This window comes from Mustela erminea, chromosome 3, assembly GCF_009829155.1.
Source record: "Mustela erminea isolate mMusErm1 chromosome 3, mMusErm1.Pri, whole genome shotgun sequence".
NCBI lineage: Eukaryota > Metazoa > Chordata > Mammalia > Carnivora > Mustelidae > Mustela > Mustela erminea.
In genome coordinates this window covers 154,433,210-154,456,468 of record NC_045616.1, presented here as the reverse complement: position 1 = coordinate 154,456,468, position 23,259 = coordinate 154,433,210, and positions in this window count along the sequence as shown.

The window sequence follows — 23,259 nt, the reverse complement described above, 5'->3', positions numbered from 1 at the left end:
TTATTTATATAATCTGTCAAATCATCTTCTAGAGATCATATATAATCTTTTGTTTCTTTCTTCCCTTCCTCCTCTTCCTCCTCTTCCTCCTTCTTCTCTCTCTGTCAGTTGCTTTTTCTTTCTCTTTATCTCTCAAGAAAGAGAGACATTGAGAGTCACTGTATAAAAATTGAATGTTTGCCATATTCTTTCTAACTGGAATATACTTATTCTAACCAGAATTCAGCATTGCTCTTATGGTCAGTGTTTTTAGAAAGTAACATGTTTATGAAAACTACAATCCTTATTTTAAATAAAATAATAAATAAAAAAAGAAAAGAAAATAAATAAAATAAAACTATTTTAAAATGAATTGTGTGGGAAGTAAAAGTATTAGGATGGAAATGAGTTAATTATTTTGGATAAAGGAAAAAATGTTCCTCATAAGAATCTTCTGGAAGCAATGAAAGTAAACTAAGAGCTCTTCCATACTAAAGAGGTGCCAAAAAACCAAAATTAATTCCTCTGGGCAATATATCACACATAGTAGATTGTGACACAAAAATCAATGAGAGAAAAATGAAAATAAATTCCATATGGGATTTGGAATACTATGTCAAAATTTATATATAGATTATCACATGCAAGTTAAAGAATCACTAACCTCCCATTCCTTCAAAATATTACAATAAAATTATGATTCAACTTGCATTATATTTCAGATTCTTAAAGTATTTTATAAAATGACACAGTTTACCCTTAATATGTATAAGGAAAGTATAGTTTTTGACAAAATGGACAATGATGAGGTTATACTTCAAATTGAATATAATGGATAGCCCATTTTACAGACAGTGAAGTACTCAAATACATAGAAAATGATTCTCCAATTGACAATTTGAGTTGATAAAATGACTCTAGAATATAACTTTCCAATAATTAAGTAGAAAATGAGATGAAGTATCATTATCTAGGAAACCATACAGGTCATGACAAGCAGTGTAACAATTCAATAATTGAGATTTTTCTGTTAAAATATACTGAAGAACTTGAAGGGGAAAAATTCAATAGGTAATATCCATAACTCTAATGTGTCTTCTGTCTTCACCTTGAAATTGAACACAATGCCCAAAGTGACAAATGCTCACAATTTCAATTTTATTTATTTTGAGTAATATGTAGATATAACATTAGGTATCTTAAATATACCATGATTTTACATACACACACACACAGACACATATATATGTATATATATAATGGTTTTCAATATATAGCAAAAGTGATAAAAATCTAGTGAGTAAAAAATGAGCTATGAAAATGTAATGATTAAATAGGAGAACTTGCCAGGATCATAAGTGAGAGAACACGTGACAATAAGATCTATCAATAAATTGCTCTCTCCAAGAAAACAAAGCTGTAAGTACTAAATGGAAGAGAGTACTTTCATTTATATTCATTTCCAACATCAAAACCACAGGGATGTTTTGGGACAGTGTTTTTGCAAGGAATTTTCAGTTTCTTTATATCTGAACTAGAAAGTAATTGTGTGTGTGTGTGTGTGTGTGTGTTTTAATCTAAATTCCTCCAGGAAAAGAGTACTTCTAAGTCTGAAGACAAAGTTCTGTCAAGGAAAGCAAAATTATTAACAAAAAGTAGGACAAAGGAGAAGAAAAGGAAAAAAAAAAAAGAAAGCCATATATAAATATTTCAAAAGAGCTTTATTAAGAAATATAAAGAAACTCAGAGGTATAAGAATTATGGAATAATTTTCAAAGTCCCATTAAAGACATAAGACCATGCACTTACTACATTAAGAGTCAGCTTAATCTTTTAATGAAACTAATATGTAATAATGCTAACTGAAGGCTGGCCATAGGGATTGAAATAAATTATGTGGTCTTATAGTAAATAATGAATTAGATACATCTGATTTTTTTTTTTAACTCTGAGACTTATAGATTACATGAAACATAGTTATATGAAATTGACAGAATCTATTCATGGAAAAATACTTAAGTAATTTTGGCTTTCAGTGTTATATAATTTTTTTACTTGAAAAAGAAAAAACTCTACATTAGAATTTTTGGGGAGGCTTGAGCTAAATAACCATTGACAAATGAGGTTTTTTTTTTAATTTTTTTCAAGATGTTCTAAAATGCTCTTGGGGGGGAAAGCATAAAATATATCATTGTGAGATAAATATTTTGTATTAGTCACCAATCTAAGAAACATTACCTCATGTTAGCAAACTTTTCACTTTAAACCCACAATTATGGGGGTACCTGGGTGCCTCAGTAGGTTGACTATCTGACCTTTGATTTTGGCTCAGGTCATGATCTCAAGGTTGTGATCTCCATGCTGGGCATGGAGACTGCTTAAGATTCTCTCTCTACCTCTGCCCTTCCCTGCTCCTCTCTAAAAAAATTACAAATTAAATTTTTTTTTAGAATCTGACTAATGAGAGAAATATAAAATCTGAATAATAAGCCTAAATATCTGGGGGTTGCATTGAGAAGCCTCTTTCATTGACCAAATAAAATAAAATGAAAACATCATAGGGCACAGATAAAATGAGGGTGCTTCTGTAATGTTGGAGCATTCCCAACACGCAGCAGGCCCATAGTAAGTGTTTGTTTTTATAATTACTATTTTGTTACTATAGTATTGATATTTTAGAAAAAACTTGTTTACAGCATGGATTCCTTGAGTTGTCTATAGTGTTCTTTAACTCAATAATTCTAGTAATTTGGTGAGTGAATCCAATTTAACCGATCTCTTTACTACAAGCGTCCTTAGAACACATACAATGTTTATTTGAATCCAGGTGTATGTTGTTTTTATTACATCTGAAATTCTGTTGATATATAACACAACCTACCCTCCACACTCTACAGTTAGAGTGTATTCTTAACTATCTAAGGCTTGGTTATTAATCTCTGCAATGTTCATCAAAATATTAGAAACAAATATTCAGCTAAGGACTCCGTATTCCTTAATATTGCAAAGGTAAAGAATTTAAGTTATAACCCTGATCTGATCACTTTAATTCTCAACCATTGTAAACCAGTGGCTATATATGTTTTGTTATTTTTAACTTAAAAGAAAATGATTTATAATGGCTCTTTCAGTTTGCAAAAACTCAGTTTACTTAAAGACTAACTCAAACTTGAATCGTTCTTTAAATAAACCAGCAGATGATCTAGATCTAGTTCCTGTCCTTAAGCAGATGCATGGTAAGAGATTCTGGGTAGATATCGCATCATCACTGTTCACACTAGAGTTAAGTCACTTAGAAGGGTGTATTTGGACCATCAAAAATTGTGTTATCAATCCAGGAATCTTCCTTAATTTTCTGACTTGATTTCTTTGCTGTACGCCCTCTAATTAGAACAAATTTTTCAAGTCAATTTCCATATAATGTTAAGGAAACCATTGTCCCATTATAAAACATTAATTACTTTTATAAAAATAAACTATACCACATAATGTGAATATTGAACTGAATGTGAATATAACAGGGGCATACACAGTCTATTTGATGTATCTTTAGTTTTTAAACAGCTTCTTATCTTTATTATACAATATCATGGGAAATACAAGAGGGTATTTTTTGAGGCAAGGAATAAGCAAATTAGCAGTGATATTTTGAAAAAGGTCAATTCACAGTCTGACTGATTCTCATCAATACCTGTCTGCAATTTAAAATTATTTTAAACACAATATACTGTGTTGTTGTCTGTATCAGTAATTGAGTATTCCACTGAGCCTCTGCTGAGTCATTGTTTCTAAATTGCCAAAATTGAATTAGGAAAACGCAAATGATTTTGCTTTGGTTGCCTTTGCAAATGTTTGTGATAGTATAGATATTTAATAGACACGGGGAAGCTCTTACAATACTTGCTCTGTTTTTCATTTTCCAATCATTTCCCGTGATTCTCTTTTGAGTGGTTTTGAAAACATATGTATGCTATTCTATCAAGGTTTAGAAGAAGAAATAAAGGTGACTGTATTACATTATAGAGGAAAATTGGTGTTCTTTTCATTCTTCATGTAAGAACATCTAGTGCTCATAACATGAAGGGTATTATGTGTGATGAGCCTATAAGTAAAAGAATGAATCAAAGAAACATGGGATTTTTTTTTCCTATTTATTTATCCAGCTATTGCCATATCCTTAGTCACTTACATTTCTGATGATATCCAGCTTATGTGTACATCTTTAATATATCCTAAACACCATCAGCCCTTTTTTAAACATTAAGCGGTCAGCACATGCATTGTTCTGGGCTTAAAAACTATGAGATTGCTTAAAAATAAAATCACATTGCATCCTGATTTTCTCCACAAGGAGTATGGGCAATCACACAACTATACATCAAGCCATGGTATTGTGCCATCAAAACCACATATTTTAAAAAAGACATTCCTAGTCTTCACAAAAACTGAAGGCTTTCAAAGGCAATGAAAATTATAGACTTTTAACATTTTTTTGTTTTGTTTTGAGCAACAGAGTGTGAAAAGACTTATATTTTGTTTCTTTTGATTGATTGTTTGAATTAGCAGATAAAGTAATTATATTTCTTGAAGCACCTCTGCATGTTTTCATCTTATAACTACTTTTTGAGGTTAAAAAATAGCAACTTCAGTGCATTTTTCATGGCTCCAAGGAGTATTTTATATTCCTTAACTGGACACTGTAGATCCCATGAGGTACTGTTACAAGTAATGGCTCAATCATGCATTATAGACTTTCAGCTGAATGGACTTATTCAACACTGGTCTGCGGAAATATCAGCTCTGGTTTGATACACTTGTGTTGGCTTTTTCCAATTTGAGAATTGCTCTCAGTCTGATACATTCATGGCCACGGACCAGAGTGGGAAATTGCACATTGCCAAACAGTCTTGCTTTTTCTCCTTTGACAGCCACCCCAAGTTCCCACTTTAATACTTCACTAACTCTTCTCCAACCTCACAACACGTTTCCATTTAACAGGCGGCTATGCCACTCAGATCACATGGAAAGAAGAAAAGTACACAAATGCCATGGGCTATTTCTTAGTTGCCACCGAGATATCAGATGGGTTTACATGGTGGCCATGAAACACTATGAGACCAGATGAATTCTAAGATTGAGCTTAGAAGTGAGGGCACAGGGAAGGGCTGTCCTTTGAACCCATAACCTTGGCATCCAATCTATCTGTGTTCTCCAGGCTAGCTGGACAACTGAGATGTGTCGTTTGTGCAGTGGAGATTTTCTCCTAATGGCACTTAATCCTTGATTCCCATCAAATCTGCCACTTCCTTTGTCTTTGGTTGGACCTTGCTTGAAGGGGGATGTTACCAAATAGTAACCAAAATAATAATTACCAAATACTTGTCAAATCCCTTTTTAAAATGTTGCAGAGGGGGCGCCTGGGTGGCTCAGTCGTTCAGTGTCTGCTTTCAGCTCAGGTCATGATCCCAGGGTCCTGAAATCGAGCCCCACATTGGGCTCCCTGCTCGGCGGGAAGCCTGCTTCTCCCTCTCCCACTCCCCCTGCTTGTGTTCCCTCTCTCTCCTTGTGTCTCTCTCTATCAAATAAATAAATAAAATCTTAAAAAAAAAAAGAAGAAGAATTAAAAAAAAAAGATTTCAAGTTGAAAAAAATATACGAAGAATGTAAAGGAATTTTTTTAAATTTTATTTTATTTTCAGTGTTCCAAAATTCATTGTTTGCGCACCACACCCAGTGCTCCACGCAATCCGTGCTCCCCATGATACCCACCACCAGACTCACCCAACCCTCCACCCCCCTCCCCTCCAAAACCCTCAGTTTGTTTCTCAGAGTCCACAGTCTCTCATGGTTTGTCTCCCGCTCTGATTTCCCCCAACTCCCTTCTCCTCCCCATCTCCCCATGTCCTCCGTGTTATTCCTTATGCCCCACAAGTAAGTGAAACCACATGATAATTGACTCTCTCTGCTTTAAAACAGACTCTGGTGGGCCTGAAAAATCTGGGTCTCTTGTCTGCTTTTGCATATCTTTTCAGAAAACAGAAAATTCATCTGGAATTATTTATTTCTAATGTAAAAAGAACAAAAGTGAGGCTATTTTAATTCCCATTTTCAAGGGCTCATTTGTGTCTTACTTGGAAAGCCTGTTCCACATCATGTCAAATAAAAAAGTGCCTTCATCCCTCATTTGATTTGAGTGCCAGGATCATTTTCTTTCAGGCACTGAACAATTACTTTGGATTTTGAAACGTTCTTGCTCCCTAGGGAATCGAGGGGAGCGTGCTTACGGGATAACATGGCTTGGATCAAACCGTGGAGTCCTTGGCTGAGTGGGGACATTGTGTGGGGGGGTATCCTTTCGTCATCTTAGAGATTCTGTTTGGGGTCCAAAAATGGCATTTGGATATCTCGGAGCGAGTGATTGTGAGGTTCTGGGCTTGAGAAAACACTTTAGAACAACTGTTTCTATATCAGTGTATCACTGGTTGTAATAAGAGCCAGGTTCTGGGCGCAGCACATAGCATAGACCTGGGCTTTCAATGTCAGGAAATCAGAAGTTTGTGTGAGCACTGATGATTGTATATTTTTACCTTGGATCTATCCACAATGCACCTGATGACACACATTCTCCCATAACATTTGCTCTACTTCCGTGTTAAGATTTTAGGTATATCTTTTTCTCATTTTAGAATTTGCACTTTTGAATTAACACCTGGTTGTAAGTATTATGGGATATGTGAATTTATCCATATAAACTCTGCAATTAGATTTAGAATATTTACACATTGACTCTATTTTATGATTTTATTTGTAATTTTATATAACACCAATATATATAAATACCAATAAACTGCTAAGGATATTTTGCATCTCTCTACCCATTTCTCTATTACTTCCCTAAAATAAGATTATTGGATAATAACAATAAAACACAAAGTTTCAAGTATTCAAGATATATGCAAGATACATGTATAACAACAGAAAATAAAATTAATTCTTCTTTAATTGAAGTTTCAATGATATATTCTTAAACTACTAATATTTCTTGCTTTTTGTGATTCTACACTTTCTTAGTTCTCATTGAGTTTCATTTTTTTTTCTTACCATTCTTTTCTATTCCAATCTTCTCTTCTTGACCCAAACTACATGATAGAAAAAGTTTAGTTCTGAACCCTGGTCCTACTCTTTGTATACTGTAATTCAAAACCTCATTTGCTCTGATGGCTTTGTCTCGCTGCTTTACATTTATATGTCTACAAGTGGCCTCTCTCCTGAGTTTCATCGGCTCAGCCTGCTGGTGGAATATCTTCATCCGTATGCCCTTCTGTCCACTCAAGTCCATCTTTGTCCCCAAAGCTGCTATTCCTCTGGACTTTTCAATTTTCAGTTTTGAAGTGATTATTTTCCCATCTCTCCGGTTTAACTTTTTGTGGCCATTCTTGACTCCTTCCACTTATTTTTACCTTCACATTTCTACTTGTGGAGTCCTTTCATCCCCTCTGAGAATAGTCCAATACAGGGCCCTCAACACCTTGCACCTGTGTTTTCCATTATCCTTCTAAAAGCTCCTTGCCCTTTTCTTTACCCTTGCAAAGAAATTTCATGAAACATATTATTGGCAGATGCTTTTGTGCATTTAGATTTCTAATCCCCCACTACCAAAGCCTTCAAGAATGGTTTAGTCAATGCTTGATATTTTCTATGCTTGGTGTCAGTTGAGAACTACCAAAGCCTTCAAGAATGGTTTAGTCAATGCTTGATATTTTCTATGCTTGGTGTCGGTTGAGAACTTACATTCTCAGACCTCTGCCAATTTTCCAGTTCCTCAGGAATTCTTGGGACTCCTTCGTTCATCTGGAAGTTGATAACAATCCTCTATAATATGTTAATCAAATGCCCATTTTTACATTTTTTTCTTCCTGTGTGGTCATGTGAAATTTCAAAATTTGTCAATCTTTAAGCAAAATAGATAGATAAATAGATAGCAATATTTATCGCATTTTGGCGTGTTATTAAAGGTGCCAATGTTTTATTGGGATTTTCCTGAAACCTTACATGTGTGTCCACAAGAAATTTTCCGGATACTTTCTCCTTCAAACTAGCATTTAACCCTGATTTGTACTCATTGAAGGGATCAATGGGATAGATGTAATCTTTGCAATTTATAATTAAGCTATTTTCTTTTTTAAAACAAATATTCATGCATAGTACATTGATAAGCTTGGAGAATAAAAAAAATAATAAATAGAGAACTGGTCCTTTCTCTATGTTCCTCAAACTCTCTTTGCTTGGCATTGGATATTTTTTATCCTATCATAAGACCTTATTCTCTTTGCAACAAAATTTCTTTCATTCCATCTATTCCTTAACTCATTAAAATCTGAAATTGATCTCTCCAGTTTACTGAAATTATTTATTCATAGGTCACCAGTAATCATTAAATCTGATGTCATGTTCTTGTATTAACATTGATTAATATTCATGTTCAAATTATTTTCACATATCTTACTCATTTTACTCTGAATATAATACTGAATATGAATGATAAAATACATATGGAGAAAATGAACAGTTAGGTTTCTCTTTTCTCTGGTGTTCTTAACATTCTTACCCTTGTTTTTCTATGTGTGTACATTTGTGTATGTATGTAATGATTACTAATTGCTATAAAAATTTAATCTTACCATGATGATTATTTTCCAACAACTTGAACAAATGAGCTTCACTCCTTTTACTCAGAAAAAAGTCATGATGACTACAAAAGGATTTTCATTCTTAAGACAGGCTTTTGTTGTTGTTACTGTTTTTCTCTGTGATTTGGAAAAAGTTTAATCTCAGCATCATTCATATATCTCAACATGAGATATATGAATTAAATTTATTCATATTGTTTTTAAAATATACATTTAAAATTCATGCTGAGCTAAGAGATGAAAATTAAACATACCATGGATTAGCTAACAATATTAACCTTAGTTGAAGACACAATGTGTGACTTTCTGTCTAATGGAAATTAAACAACTCAAAACTCACTTCTAAATTAAATTCGGAATCTGTGTTGTCAAAGACAGATTATAATTCTGTGAAAGCTTGATGTCACAAATATTTGAAAACTCTAGAGGCAATTTATAAGATCTGTGACAAATTTATAAAAAATAGAGTATTTTTTGAAAACGTCCATGGACATAAACATATTTCTTTTGTAATAATTTCTGTCACTTTGGAGTCATTTGCCTAAAAATAACAGAAATATTTTTCGAGGAGAAACTACCATCCAAATGAGTAGAGGTCTGTAGCTATCACTTAAGAAGATATGTGTGTCATATCGAGCCCCATGTCAGGCAGGCTCCCTGTTCAGCAGGAAGTCTACTTCTCCCTCTCTTCCTGTGTGTGCTCTCTCTCTCTCAAATAAATAAATAAAATATTAAAAGAAATAGAAATAATAGATGTTAGTTTTATATCTAAAAGAGTCTCATATTATATAACATGTATTCCTCGTATATATATGCCTACATATATTTAATTTTATATATTTTTATGTACCAATAAAATTAACTGTAAAGTAAGATGATATTAGCAGGGGTGGGCTTGGAGTTACTGTTTTGGTTTAACATTTGGATTTTTTTCCTTTTTTTAAAAGATCTTATTTCTTTATTTGAGAGAGAGGGAGAGAGGATGAAGCAGGGGTGCAGAGGGAGAGGGAGAAGCAGATGCCCCATGAGCAGGGAGACTGATGTGATGCTCAACTCTGCTGGATCCCAGGAGGCTGAGTTTGTGAACTGAGCCAAAGGTATTCACTTAACTGACTGAGCCACCCTGGAGCCCCTGGATTTTTTTTTTTCTTAAAAAAAATTCAGAAAATAAGAATTCAACCTTTCTGCATATTCTCACTCAAAGTATCACATAAGTGGAACCGAATTCTGGTAAATTATCTCTAAGTAACATAGTCACATACAGCTAGCTGTTTCATAGTCTAAACTTCATACAAAGTTATAGTCATTGCAAGAATTTAGGCACATATTAGATAAAGATGTCACCTCTCATTTGCTCTGATTGGTTTTATTTGACATCATGACAGCAAAGAGAAATCATTCATGATTGACAGAAACAGGGAAGTACAGCATTGACTTGAAATATCAGAAAGGAATATAATAAATGTGGCAGAGGAGAAACGGAAAGAGCAGATTCTCTGTGATTTTATTTACAAGATACAAAAAATAATAAAATATGCTGAACTCCAATAAATAACAATAATGTAGTATAGAAATATAAAGAAAATGTCAATATAAACTTAAGATGAAAAAAGTCTATAAGACATGGAAGGTTTTTTTTCAAATACATGGAAAAAATTTCTAACTAGAGATTTGTTGCCACTAAATTAATAAAGATATAATTATAGTTTATAAACACATCTTCATATAGATTGAGTTTAACAAAAGAAAATGGATATATAGACACACATTTCCAGACAATATTTACCAAGACTTAACTGAATATATAGGCTAACTAATTTCACTGTTAAGAATTAATTTAGAAAATATGCAAAGTACATGAATAATTTTGAAATTATTGAAAATATGGGAGTCATATTGGTACTGTATGATTTTAATGAAGAGCTATGGAATGTCTGCTTCTTGCTCCCAAATACAATTTAAAACCTTGAAAAAATAGGAGAGAGAAAAAAAAAAAACATTTGAAGGCAATGAAAAGCAAAGATCAATAAATTTCAAAATTTCAGAAAGAAGAGAAGCAAACAGTGGTTGTACCCACATCAGCTTTCTGTTTTCCCCCTTGAGGCATTTGCCAACACATTGTTGGCAATTGTAGGGTCTGAGGAGACAAAGGTTAAGAATTTGTAGCTGCCAAGTAGCTGGGAAGGGCTGAGACATTTAAGGAAAGACAATCTCAGGGGTGTTGCCCACTACCTTTTGGGATTATTTACTACCGATTTATGGAAGGTCTGAGCATATACTATGAAAATGTTCCTGTCAAGTGTCTTCTAGTCCCCAGCCTTTTAGAAAGATGCTTACAGCTAGACCTGGGTGGCTCAGTCAATTAAGCCTCTGCCTTCAGCTTAGGTCATGATCCAGAGGTCCTAAGATGGAGCCCTGCATCATGCTCTCTGCTATGTGGGGAGCTTGCTTCTCTGCCTGCTTCTCCCTCTGCTTGTTCTCTCTCTCTCTTTTTCTCTATCTGTCAAATAAATTAAAAAAAATATTAAAAATAAATTTAAAAAACTAAAAAGATAAAAGGATACATACATTGCAACATCTATGCCTTCTAGACATAGAGGTGCTGATGATTTATGATAAAGTAGAGTTATAAAATCACAGGGCTTGTAAATGCCCTTAACAACAGAACAGTGTGGAAAAGAAGTGTTTCTGGGGATAACTTTAGGAATTGGAACTGTTGGACCAGAAATGAACTATAAGTTGGGCTACAAGATGTTGGACTACAAGTGAACCAAAAGCTACACATCCAATATGTGCATTGTTTGGAGAGATGGAGAGAAAGCGTGAGGAGAAAGAGAAGATGCTATGCCAGGTGGTGATATTTAGAAGATATTTCATATTACAACCATTTTGTGTATGTGTGTATGTGTGTGTGTGTGTTTCTTGCTTCTGTATATATTGACAATGTTGTGTCCTAAATGCCCCAAATATTTTAAAGTAGAAGTAATAAATGACCTCTTTATAAATCTATCTTTCACAGTTTTTTTTTTTTTTTGGTTTTGTTTTTTTAGTTTATTAGGAAGGATTGCTTTCAGGGAGTACTTTTGTTAATCCTCGTCTTGGAGCTGGACTCATTTCTGTACTGAGTCATTGGGATGGTAAAGGAGGAAGAGGAGGAGTTTAATACAAGACTTTCTATGAGCATTTTTAAATTGGAGTCCTTATATGTATTATGGACAAAGTTCATTCTTCATTTTACAACAGCTAAACCTTCTAAATATCTTGAGTTAAGTGTGTGTGATAAATGTGGCGCTACTAAATAAACCAACTTGTAAATAACCTCTTTTGTTATAAGTATTGGACAAAACGTTGTCTTGGACATGGCAGTTTTGAACTACCTCTGAGTAGTATACATCCAGACTTGTTCACTAAGTTGGTGGAAGAGGAACAGAAAGAAGTGCAAGAGAAGGGATGCAGACAGATGGGTTCATACTTACTTTTGGTTTTTAATTGTTGCATGTGGCTTTACTATATAAATACACTGTCCAATAATTCAATTGAAACATACTTTTGCTAATATTTTAATTACATATATTTTATGGCAAATTCTCTTGGAGGTATTATACTTATTGTATTCTAGTTCTTTATGTGTCATTTTAAATTAAGCATTATTATATACAGTATTTTATTATAAGTCTACCAATATTTTTTTCCAGAGACCTATTGCCATTCTGTGAATTTTTTTCCCATGAGAGGCAGAATAACATTTTTTCCTGATTGTATTGATGAAGTATAATCTTAGTTATCAAAATACTCATGACTTTCAGAGTTTAAATAGGTAAATATTTTTGATGTGTGGAAAAGGAATGGTATACCGTACCGTTTCAACCACATAAAAATGAATACTGAGTTACGTGTCAATGCACACAAGGACTTAGATACTTCAACACTTAAACTATAAACTGCTTATGATAGCAGGTTGATTTTTTTTCTTATTTTCCCTGAAATGCACATATTAACGTTTTTAAAGTTTGAAATAATGTTTATAAAAATTAAAAGTTTACCAAGACTCTTTAACATTCCTTAATTTATATGCAGCCAATTACATAACCTTGAAATACACAAAGAAGAAATCTGAAAAATAGAAGGAGAAATAGATAAATCCCTAAATGTCACTAGAAAGTTCAGAACACCTTTCTGAGAAAATGAGGGACAGTAGATAAAAATAGCCAATAGCAACTGAATGGGTAGACTTCATGAAGACGATCAGCCTTGCCAATGTGGGTGGACATAATTCAAACTCTTGAGGGTCTAAATGGAAAAAAATGATGGAAGAGAGACAAATTTCTCTCTCTACTTGAGCTGTGATATCCACCTTGTGTCCTCAGACATTAGCACTCCTGGTTCTTGGGTCTCCCAGTTTGGACTGTTCTTCCATTGCAGACAGCAAACAGTGAGACTTCTCAACCTCCATAATCATAAAAGACAGTTCCTGATAATAAATCTCTCTTATATCTGTTTTTCTGGAGAACTGTAAGTCATACACAACCCATTCTCAGAAGCATTTTTGCTTTCACACTCAGCTTATACCTCCCTATTCATAGAAGTTGTTGTTGTTGTTGTTGTTATTTAGATTGCATCTATCACCTCTGTGTCTCATTTCTTAATTTGTTCAGAAGACCAGTGGTGACTGCTATGCTCACACTGAGCCATAACATAGAAAGTAGAATCTGTGGACTGCATGATCTTATAGAGAATCTTTTCGCAGGGCCAACACGAATATGTCTTGCTCTTTGGCGTGTAGACATGGGTTTAGACTTTGGTGGTTTGTAAAGAATTATGCTCAGTCAGGTAGGTCCTTACATTAGTGAAGTTGCTTTCTCATGTTTTTTTTTTTTTTTTAAGTTGCCCTTTACTATTCAAATCTTGTAAAAGTTCTTCAGCCTTATAAGTGTACACAATATTTAGACTTTGGCCAGAGGACAGCAGCTTGTGTTTGGTCACTGCAAGAGAATTTCCATAAAGGCAGTGCTACTGGCCTTGGTCATTAAGACTAGTGTGCATCCATCCAATCCCTCCCCTTATATCTGGAAAACATCCCCCCTACACTCATGGGTAATAGAGGAAGGAAATGAGACAGTAGATACTTAGATATCAGAGAAGTCAAGGTAACACAAAAATAGTGGGTTTGGGTTGAAGGTCAAGAAGAAGAGAATGATGTGTCTACTCGAATGATGCAAATCATATTGTTTTGATTACTAGAGCTTCGTAGTAGGTCTTGAAGTCTGGGATTGTGATACCTCCAACCCTGGTCTTCCTCATGACTGCTTTGGCTGTTTGGAGTCTTCTGTGGTCTCACATAAAGTTTAGTATTCTTTGTTCTAGTCTTGTAAAAATGGTATTGGTATTTTTATAGACATTGCATTGGCTTTGCAGATTACCTTGGGTAGTATGGACATTTTGACAGCATTAATTCTTCCAGGCCATGAGCACGGAAAAATCTTTCCATTTGTTTGTATCTTCTTCAACTTCTTTCATCAGTGTTTTATGGTTTTCAGAGTGCAAGGTCTTTCACTTCTTTGGATAAGTTTATTCCTAGGTACTGTACCCTTTCTGGTGCAATTGGAAATGGTGTTTTGTTATTGTTTTTGTTTTTAATTTCTTTTTCTGTGACTTCATTGTTGGTGTGCAGATACATGACTGATTTCTGGGTATTTTATATCATCCTACTTTATTGAATTTGTTTATTTCTTCTATTTTTTCTTTTTTTGGTAGACTCTTCAGGATTTTCTTCTTTTTAATTTAATTTAATTTAATTTTTTTTCAGTATTTTCTATGTGTACTTTCATGCTATCTGCAAACAGTGACAATTTAACTTCTTTTCCAGTATGAGTGGTTCTTATTTCTTTTCCTTGTCTACAACATGGGTGAAGGGGAGAAGGAGATATAGGTCTCCAGTTATGGAATGAGCAAGTCATAGGAATAAAAATAGAGCATATGGAATATAGTCACTGATATTTTAATAACTATGTAGTGGGACAGATGGTAGCTATACTTGTGGTGAACATAGCAAAATGTATAAATTTATCAAATCATGAAGTTGTAAACCTGAAACCAATGTATTATTGTCTGTTAACTATGCTCACAAAATTTTTTTTTAAAAGGTGATGAATAGAAAGAGAAGTAGAAAAATAAAGGATGAAAAAATGAAATACCTAGTAACAACTATCTTAAGAGTATCAACTAATATCCTTGGTCTTGGGCTGCCATGCCAACCTTCAAGTGACTTTGGAGGAAAACGTGAACCAAGTAATTTCTTTGCAAATATAACAGTATGAAATAGGAACATAAGCAGAATTATGACAAATCTTCCTATTCAGTAAACATGGGATTTATATTTTTCAAATGTGCTTTTCTTGAAACAAGTTAGAATCAAGGTTTTATATTGCTTGTGATGTAGACTTTTTATCTTCTATCAAACCTATCGTGATCATTATTATGCAAATAGATTTTTGCTGTATTATATTGTAACATTCTTTACATGTTACTCTCAATGATTCCCTTTTCAATCCTTCTTTGCTCCTATCAACATTAGTTGGACTTAAAGTTAGAATTAGTGAGAGAGCAGTAACTTCTGAAAATTATTATTTTATTTTTGTAGTAATGATTGTGAGTTTGACCTGGTAGTGAAACTTTGAGACAGGTGTAGCTTGCACTTAAATATCTTACCAATGTTTTAAATTCAAAATTTTATTTTATTCCTTGGATGTTTGTGAAAATAAGAAACTGTATATATGGGTGGTAACTTTGAAACCTTAAATTATATTTTTAAATATATAACTCAATCAGAATTTTGAGTATATCATTTTTCCACCCTTTATAGGATTACCATTTGACTGAAGTTTTACTAAGTGTTGAAGTATACATTGTGACAAAATTAAACCAGTAGACAAAAAAAAAAAAGTGCAGGTGGAGGTTTTTCAATTTGACTTTGATCTCGTGATTACCTCCTTGTATCCTATGACAATACTTTGTAGGTTTTCCAGTGGATAATTGATGTAAAAGGTCAAATTGGAAGTTGTGCTGATGGTATTTCTTCTGTGAGAGTGAAACTCATACATATATACATATATAATGTATGTCTGTATATTACAGTCTTTGCATTTACAACCCATCCAGGAAAATGTATGTGAAGAGTATTTTAGGGGGAAAAGAATCACAAAGTACCATCTTTATCAGAAGCCTGAGAACCACTAGTAAGTGATTAACTCAAAGCACTGAGATGTCTGGAACAAATCAATGAAGCTTATCAGATATGTGTATGTGACAGCTACTTGTAATTGTTTTGATAAGAACACATGTCTTAAATCTCTGAGATGATCATGATGATGATAATGACAATTACTATATAATTTAATATGTTCCAGTCACTGTTATAATCACTTACCAGTTTTAATCTTTAAAAATCCCCATCTTTTGGGGCACCTGGGTGGCTCAGTGGGTTAAGCCGCTGCCTTCAGCTCAGGTCATGATCTCAGGGTCCTGGGATCAAGTCCCACATGGAGAAAAAAAAATCTCTGCTCAGCGGGGGGCCTGCTTCCCTTCCTCTCTCTCTGCCTGCCTCTCTGCCGACTTGTGATCTTTCTCTGCCAAATAAATAAATAAAATCTTTTTAAAAATATCCCCATCTTTTGAACAAAAATAATGAGATGCAGAGAAGCTCAGAAAGGCATGTGTCCAAAGTCACATGCCTAGGACATTTTGTTTCCAGTTTTGAGTTTAGCTACTGTTGGTCCAACTTCCCATTTACCTGTCATGTTCTGATAAATGAGGTTCCATAGTAAGAGTGGACTATCCCTATTTTCTATGTAAAATTTATCTGTTCTAGTTCAGTGGGTTACTCATATTTTTTCATAGTTTTAAATTTTTCTGGTCCACATATTTTAAGCCATTTATTGAAAAATCATGAGCCAATATATTTAACAGTAAATCTGTGACTATGTGTATATGTCAGCATGAAATTATACAAGGAAAAACTTAATGGTATTTAGTAGATATCACGTGTGGGTTTAGCAGAAATTCAGGAAAGTGTAGAAGAAATTCTAAATATATGCTAACTATTTATGATAAACCCCACATATTATACTATGACATTGGCAGAGAATTGAAAGCATCAGGTTTGCTCCACACAGAATGTACAGAAGGATATTAGAGACCATAATTAAGGTAGAGTTGAAGCATAAAAATGTTTGTGAAGAGTATTTTAAGTATATTAAGTGATATTAAATATCAGTTTTTAGGGGTGCCTGGGTGGCTCAGTTGTTAAGCGTCTGCCTTGGACTCAGGTCATGATCCCAGGGTCCTGAGATCACATCGGGTTCCCTGCTCGGTGGGAAGCCTGCTTCTCCCTCTCCCACTGCCTCTGCTTGTGTTCTCTCTCGCTGTGTCTTTCTCTGTCAAATAAATAAATAAAATATTTTTTAAAAATAAAAATAATAAAAATAAATAAATAAATAAATAAAATAAAAATTCTTCAGGAATATAAAAATCTCATCTTCAGAAATTGAGCAAAACTTGTTGCACCAAGAAAATACCAAATGTCTTCTTTCAAAAAGTATAATTTGGGCTGTATGCTCTGCTCTGCTCATTAAGGAACAGCACGAGATACATTATCTGGGCCAAGGAAAGCTCTCAGGTTCTCAGCTGTTTGAATCAGTCACCACTAGGTGTGGACGGAATTAAATATTTTTCTGTAGTGTGAATGTCTCCCACCTTGTCTTTTTACAACTGTTTGTGATTATTAAGGTTCGGGAACCAATGATCATGGCCTGAATACGACAGTGAACCTAATATAAACAGGTCTAGATAGGAGGCTATGACCCAGATAACATCAACATGCTGACACTGCATGCTAGTTCATTGCTAAAAAATTCTTTTCCTAACATTTCCAGGATCTTACAAGATATCACCTGTACTATACAGATGCCCTCCAGACATACTGAGAAAAAAATGTGTGAATATATACAGGAGATTTTTTTTCACCTTCTTATTAACCATCTAGGAATTTTGTAAAAATTCTAAGAGCAGAAGTATGGTAAATGGACTGATTTAATTTTTAGTTAAAATAATAATGGTAGCATATTTTAAAAAGCAGAAAAAGGCAAAGAATAAATTTTTAGAAAACATCTCTATGACCACAGACTAAATATTACATGTTTTGTGTTTGACTGAATGTTTTTAATGAAAATTTTATAGATTTAATGGAGCATTATTGTCTTCTGTTCTCTCTTTCCTCCCAAAAGGTAATCATAACATTTAAGTGTATACATATCCTCCTATGTGTATGTTTGTGCTATAATTTTCTTTTGCCCCATTGCAAGTGACATTGAACATCTTTTTCTATATTTACTGCATAGTTAGGTTTCCTTGTCTTCTAGTTAACTGTCCATTTCTCTTTTATTATGTTTTCTAAATTTACTTATGTGTTCAGAGTGTTTTTTCTATAACCTGGATACCAATCCTTGGTCATGAAGTGCTTGCAAATATAGTTTCTCTAACTTTTAACCTTGCATAGAATTGTTTTATAACATATGGTTTTAGAAAGCACATGTTTTATTCAAATCTATTGTGATTTTCCATTTTTGTGGTTTGTTATTTTTAACTTGTGTTATTATTTGACTGCAATATAATAACTGATTATTCATCCTAAAAGTTATGTTCTTTGTATTGAGGTCTTTCTTTCCACCTGAAATACATTTTTATGCATGATGTATAGAAATATATAGCTCTTATAATTATATGACCATACAAAAACACACACACTTTTCCTCAATGGAGAGAACTTGTTCTAGAACCAAAGATTGACTAGTCCATTTCTTCTCCACTGATTTTCAGTGCCACTGCTGTTGCAAAGCAATATTTGTACAACCTTATGTTGATAGTATAGACCGCTAGGAAATTCCAACTTTCACATGTGTCCCTTAGATACAACAAAAATTAAGTCGGAAACAACAACAGACTTCACTACATTAAAATAGCTTTATCGTAAGGTACAATTTTATATGTGAATCCCAAAGAACCTGTTTTCAAATAGATAGGACAAAGGATCAGTTATCAAAGCACATTAAGAAGACCTTCTAATTGATTAGATTCGAACAACCCAATTTAAAATATTGAGAACTATATTAACATGAAACTGACAATGAGTGAATGTCTGAAAAAAATGTTCTAATTCATTAATGGGAGAATTGCAGATGTAGCCAGATGGAGTGTCATTTGTGTGGACAAATTAGGAAAATTCATGCATGTTGACGAGAGTGCAAGTTTGTAGAGCCATGTTGGAGAGAGATGGAGTGTTTGCAGTAAAATAGACACTTGCCTGTTTTCTATTCTTGCACTTCCACTTCTTGATAAATACCCAAGAGAAAGATGTGCATATAAATATAAGTGGCCTGCATGACACCTGACACCATTTCCCTGATGAAAAAAATAAAAACACTTTAAACGTTCATCTATATCATAAAATAGTTTGCAAGAATGTTACCCAGAGTGGCTTCCTTGTTGTTTTTCCCTCAGAACGTTTTGCAGAAAACTCCCAGCTTTGTTTCCCATGTCCTGTCTCCCTACACACCCCCACCCCAACCCCCACCCCCGCCCCCACCCCTTCATTACCTGCTTCTCTTTCTGGGAAATGACCTCAATGGCCATGACTCCACATTTATCAGAGACGACTTTCCTTCCTTCATTTTTTGTGCTTTCCCTTCTTACAACATCCAGGTCAGTGAGGCTGGCTGCATTCTTACATGCAGTATACGGAAAACATTTCTCAGAGTCTTCTTTGAAGATATGAATCTCTACAAGGAGAGCCAAGGTGTATATTTTTTCAGAGATCTGAATGCATGTATTCCACTTTTGCCAGAGAATTGTTTATGGACATCTTTATTTTTCAACATGTGAGTCTGAAAATGCATTAATGTCTTGTTTTCCCTTTACCAATTTTTCATCTTTATGTACAGTTAGTAACAGGGGAACATGTGCCCAGTGTACATCTCTAAATTCAGTTTAATTTATCCATTCATTTTGCAAGGAAATATTTGGAAGTGGTATCACTGAGGTGTCAGCTGTCGATAACAATCTTCCCTGGTTTCCTGGCCAGAGACAGTCCCTCTCCTCAATATGCCTTTTTGTATTCTGTTTAGGAATATTCTTGTGTTTTTACTTTTCTAGCGAGATATCTTCTCATTCCAAGAGATATCTTCTCTTCTGTACTGTGAGGGTCGGGAGGGATGGCCCAAAAGGCCATCCCTGGTGATGGCATTTGTGAGGGATTTGTCAGTGCTCTGGTATTCCCATCCCTTCCCAGTTACGTAATATGATTGTCCTTCCCGGCGGTCTTTGTGGCTGTGTTTTCAGTTCTACCTGATGAGCTGAGAGTGAAAGTGAAATGTGTCATTTCTGGGCTGGTGTGTTTTGTGCTGATGGGAGACCCCCTAGAGATCGCTTTACCTCTTCCCCATTTTATAAAGAATGTTATATTTATTATTATAAATTATATAATTTATAATTATAAATTATTGGCCAGTCCATCAACCTAGATCTTGGAGAAGGTCAGCAACAACATGGGGGACAAATCCTCCAACTGTCTTTGAAGGGCATGGTATCAATGAGAAATAAACTTCAGTTGTTTTAAGCTATTTTATTGCTGGTTTAGCATATTAGTGTAATATAACCTAGCCTATATATTCTGACTGACCCACAATGACTATGCTTTGAGTTCACTATCTCTTGCTTTTGCATTAGACTATACCTCAAGAAAGTCACCCTCCCTTAGATGTCTTATGAGAAACAATTTCCCAAATTTCTAGATGATGAGGCGATTTGTGATCAGATTTTCTCTGATATTCTTTCGAGTCTTGGACTTTAAATTCATATCAGTTTGGGACAGAATGGGGTCCAGATGACCTACTAAGCCCTTCTCTGCAACTGAAACAAGTTACTCCAAGTACCAGGCCGGACTTGGAAATAAATATAAGGAAGGAAATAGGTAGCAGGGGTATCTTAGTGTAGCCTTCTGTCAAGTATCCATCTTTAAGTGACACAAGTGACACATTGTTCCTTTTTTTTCAATCTTCAAACCTATCTGCCTGAAACATTTTTTTTAAAGATTTTATTTATTTTTTGTCAGAGTGATAGAGAGAGTACAGGCAGGCAGAGTGGCAGGTAGAGACAGAGGGAGAAGCAGGCTCCCTGCGGAGCAAGGAACCCAATGTGGGGACTCAATCCCAGGACCCTGAGATCATGACCTGAGCCGAAAGCAACCACTTAACCGACTGAGCCATCCAGGCATCCTTGCTTGAAACATTTTTATCAATTAAATCAAATTACAATTAACATTCATTCACAACTTCTATAAACGATAGCTATGGATAGGAAAGAATTCTTCAAACGACTGAGTGTAGAGAACTAAGGATAAAAGATCCATAAGAAATGCCATAATTAAGAAAAACTACCATCAGTACAGTACATTTAGAAGACCAAGGTTCTATGTTTCTAAATTTAAAAAATTTATAATATAAAAGTTATAGATTGACTAATTTTCTCCATATCTCTGCGTGTGTGTGTGTGTGTGTGTGTGTGTGTGTGTGTGTATCTCCCTTTCCTCATCTCCCTCTCCTTCTTTTTGTCTCTCTGGTTAGTGCACTAATTGCCTTGTTAGGTTCTCAGTTTTGATGCATTCATCCATTGCTATCTAACCAGACCCCAAGGCAATGCAACCAAATCATTTTCACCACTTTTATTATCAAAACCAATGTAGTCAATATACTGCCTCAGTCTTGACCATTAGGGTAATTGAAATAATGATCTTACTCTTGATACAGACCTGTGATGTATCAACATGAGAATACATAGAGAGGATAAAAAATTGTGTTTATAGAAATGCCTGGAAATTCCATGATTTATGTTTTATTTTTTATCAACCATTAATATTTTAATTGAAATAATTAGTTCTTGTTCATACTTTTTGTGGCTATAGGGAGTCATTTATAAGCAACGATAAAGAAAATCAAGTTATTGAATTTTTAGAAAGGAAATAAAAACTTTTCATAATCTATAGCATAGGTTTTTAACTTGAATGACACAAGCCTGAATTCTATTTGTTTTGAAAATTGGTAAAAATAATCAAATCAAATGGAATCAATAAATATCTCCTACACCTCTAATAAAGCTTTCTATTCCTACTTTGAGATGAGTAATCAGTTTTATTTTTAAGGTTAGTCTGTCCAATGAGCTTGCAGTAAATATTGAAATAATGGAAGTGATTTTACATATTGAGTATAACTGTAAGTGTAAGTAAGTAAAGTGATTTTTCATATTAAATCATTTGAGGCTAAATGATGTAAATTCATTTCCTGCCACTCCATAATGGCAATAATTACATTTTGTGAACAAACTTTTTCTAAGAATGTTTCCAAAATTATATGATTTTTCTATAATGAACACAAAAATACCTTTAATAGGTCATATAATATAAATAATTTCATCCCTATGTAAAAGGCTTAGTTTTTATTAATTTTATATACTGATTCTTTATGAAAATAAACAAATATACTTAATGTATAGGTTGGGATTCTAAATACTGAAGGTTTTTTTTTTTTTAACATGGGAAATGATCCGTTTGGTTTATTGAAACGCAAAGATACAGTAATTTCTTTGGAAATAGAACAAAATACTTTAAAGGTAACCTGGAGCGAATCCTTTCTGGAGTGATTTCCCCTTGATATGTAGTAATCACAGTTTGATATTTCTGTTAACCTTCTCAACAGGATATGACAGGAGTTCAATAGAAATAAAATATCTTTTCTTAGGCAGCTCTTCGTGAGTTAGGAGATGTAATGATCCCCAAAGTTCTTGAGAAAAGCAAGTATCTATGATTGAGCAAAAACTATTTTTAAAGCCCTGAAGGCGAAACCAGCACATATTCACAGTGAAAGCAGGAAGATCTGTCAGAGGGCGTTTAATGAACAGCTAAGTAGACTGTGCGTCTTGGTCGGAGGACATGCGTCTTTTCTTTGAAGATGATGGTATCTTGTGTTATGTCTCTGTTTTGTTTTCAGACACCCTTATCATAAAAAATGGAGTCATTGATGATTTTTCTGTAGTCAGTGTATTATAAAACATATGGACTCCGACAGGAAAAACTAGGGATACAGGAGCCTGAAAATTTTGTGTATCTCTAAAAACACACTCTAGAAGTGGGATATAAAAGCATTGTCCAGATGATGAAAATATGTGGATAAAAGGATTCATACCTTTAAGGATTAAACACTTTTTAGACTTAATAGCAGAAGCTTTAATTTTCCCCCAAATTATCTTTCTTTTATTATTATTTTTTTTAATGTTTTCCTCTTTTCCACACCATGAGTGATGCCTGAGGGTCTGGACAAGGTGGGTAAAGGTGAGGTTTCCTGAAGTCAAACAGGGCACGTTGGAGCATAGCCACAGGCTATGTTCTGTGGCTTTGGGTGTATGTGGAGAAGTGTAGGTCCTGATGGCAGAGCAGGGAAAGGGTGGGCTGGGGTGTGTTGAACACTAAGGGTATCTCAGAGAATGT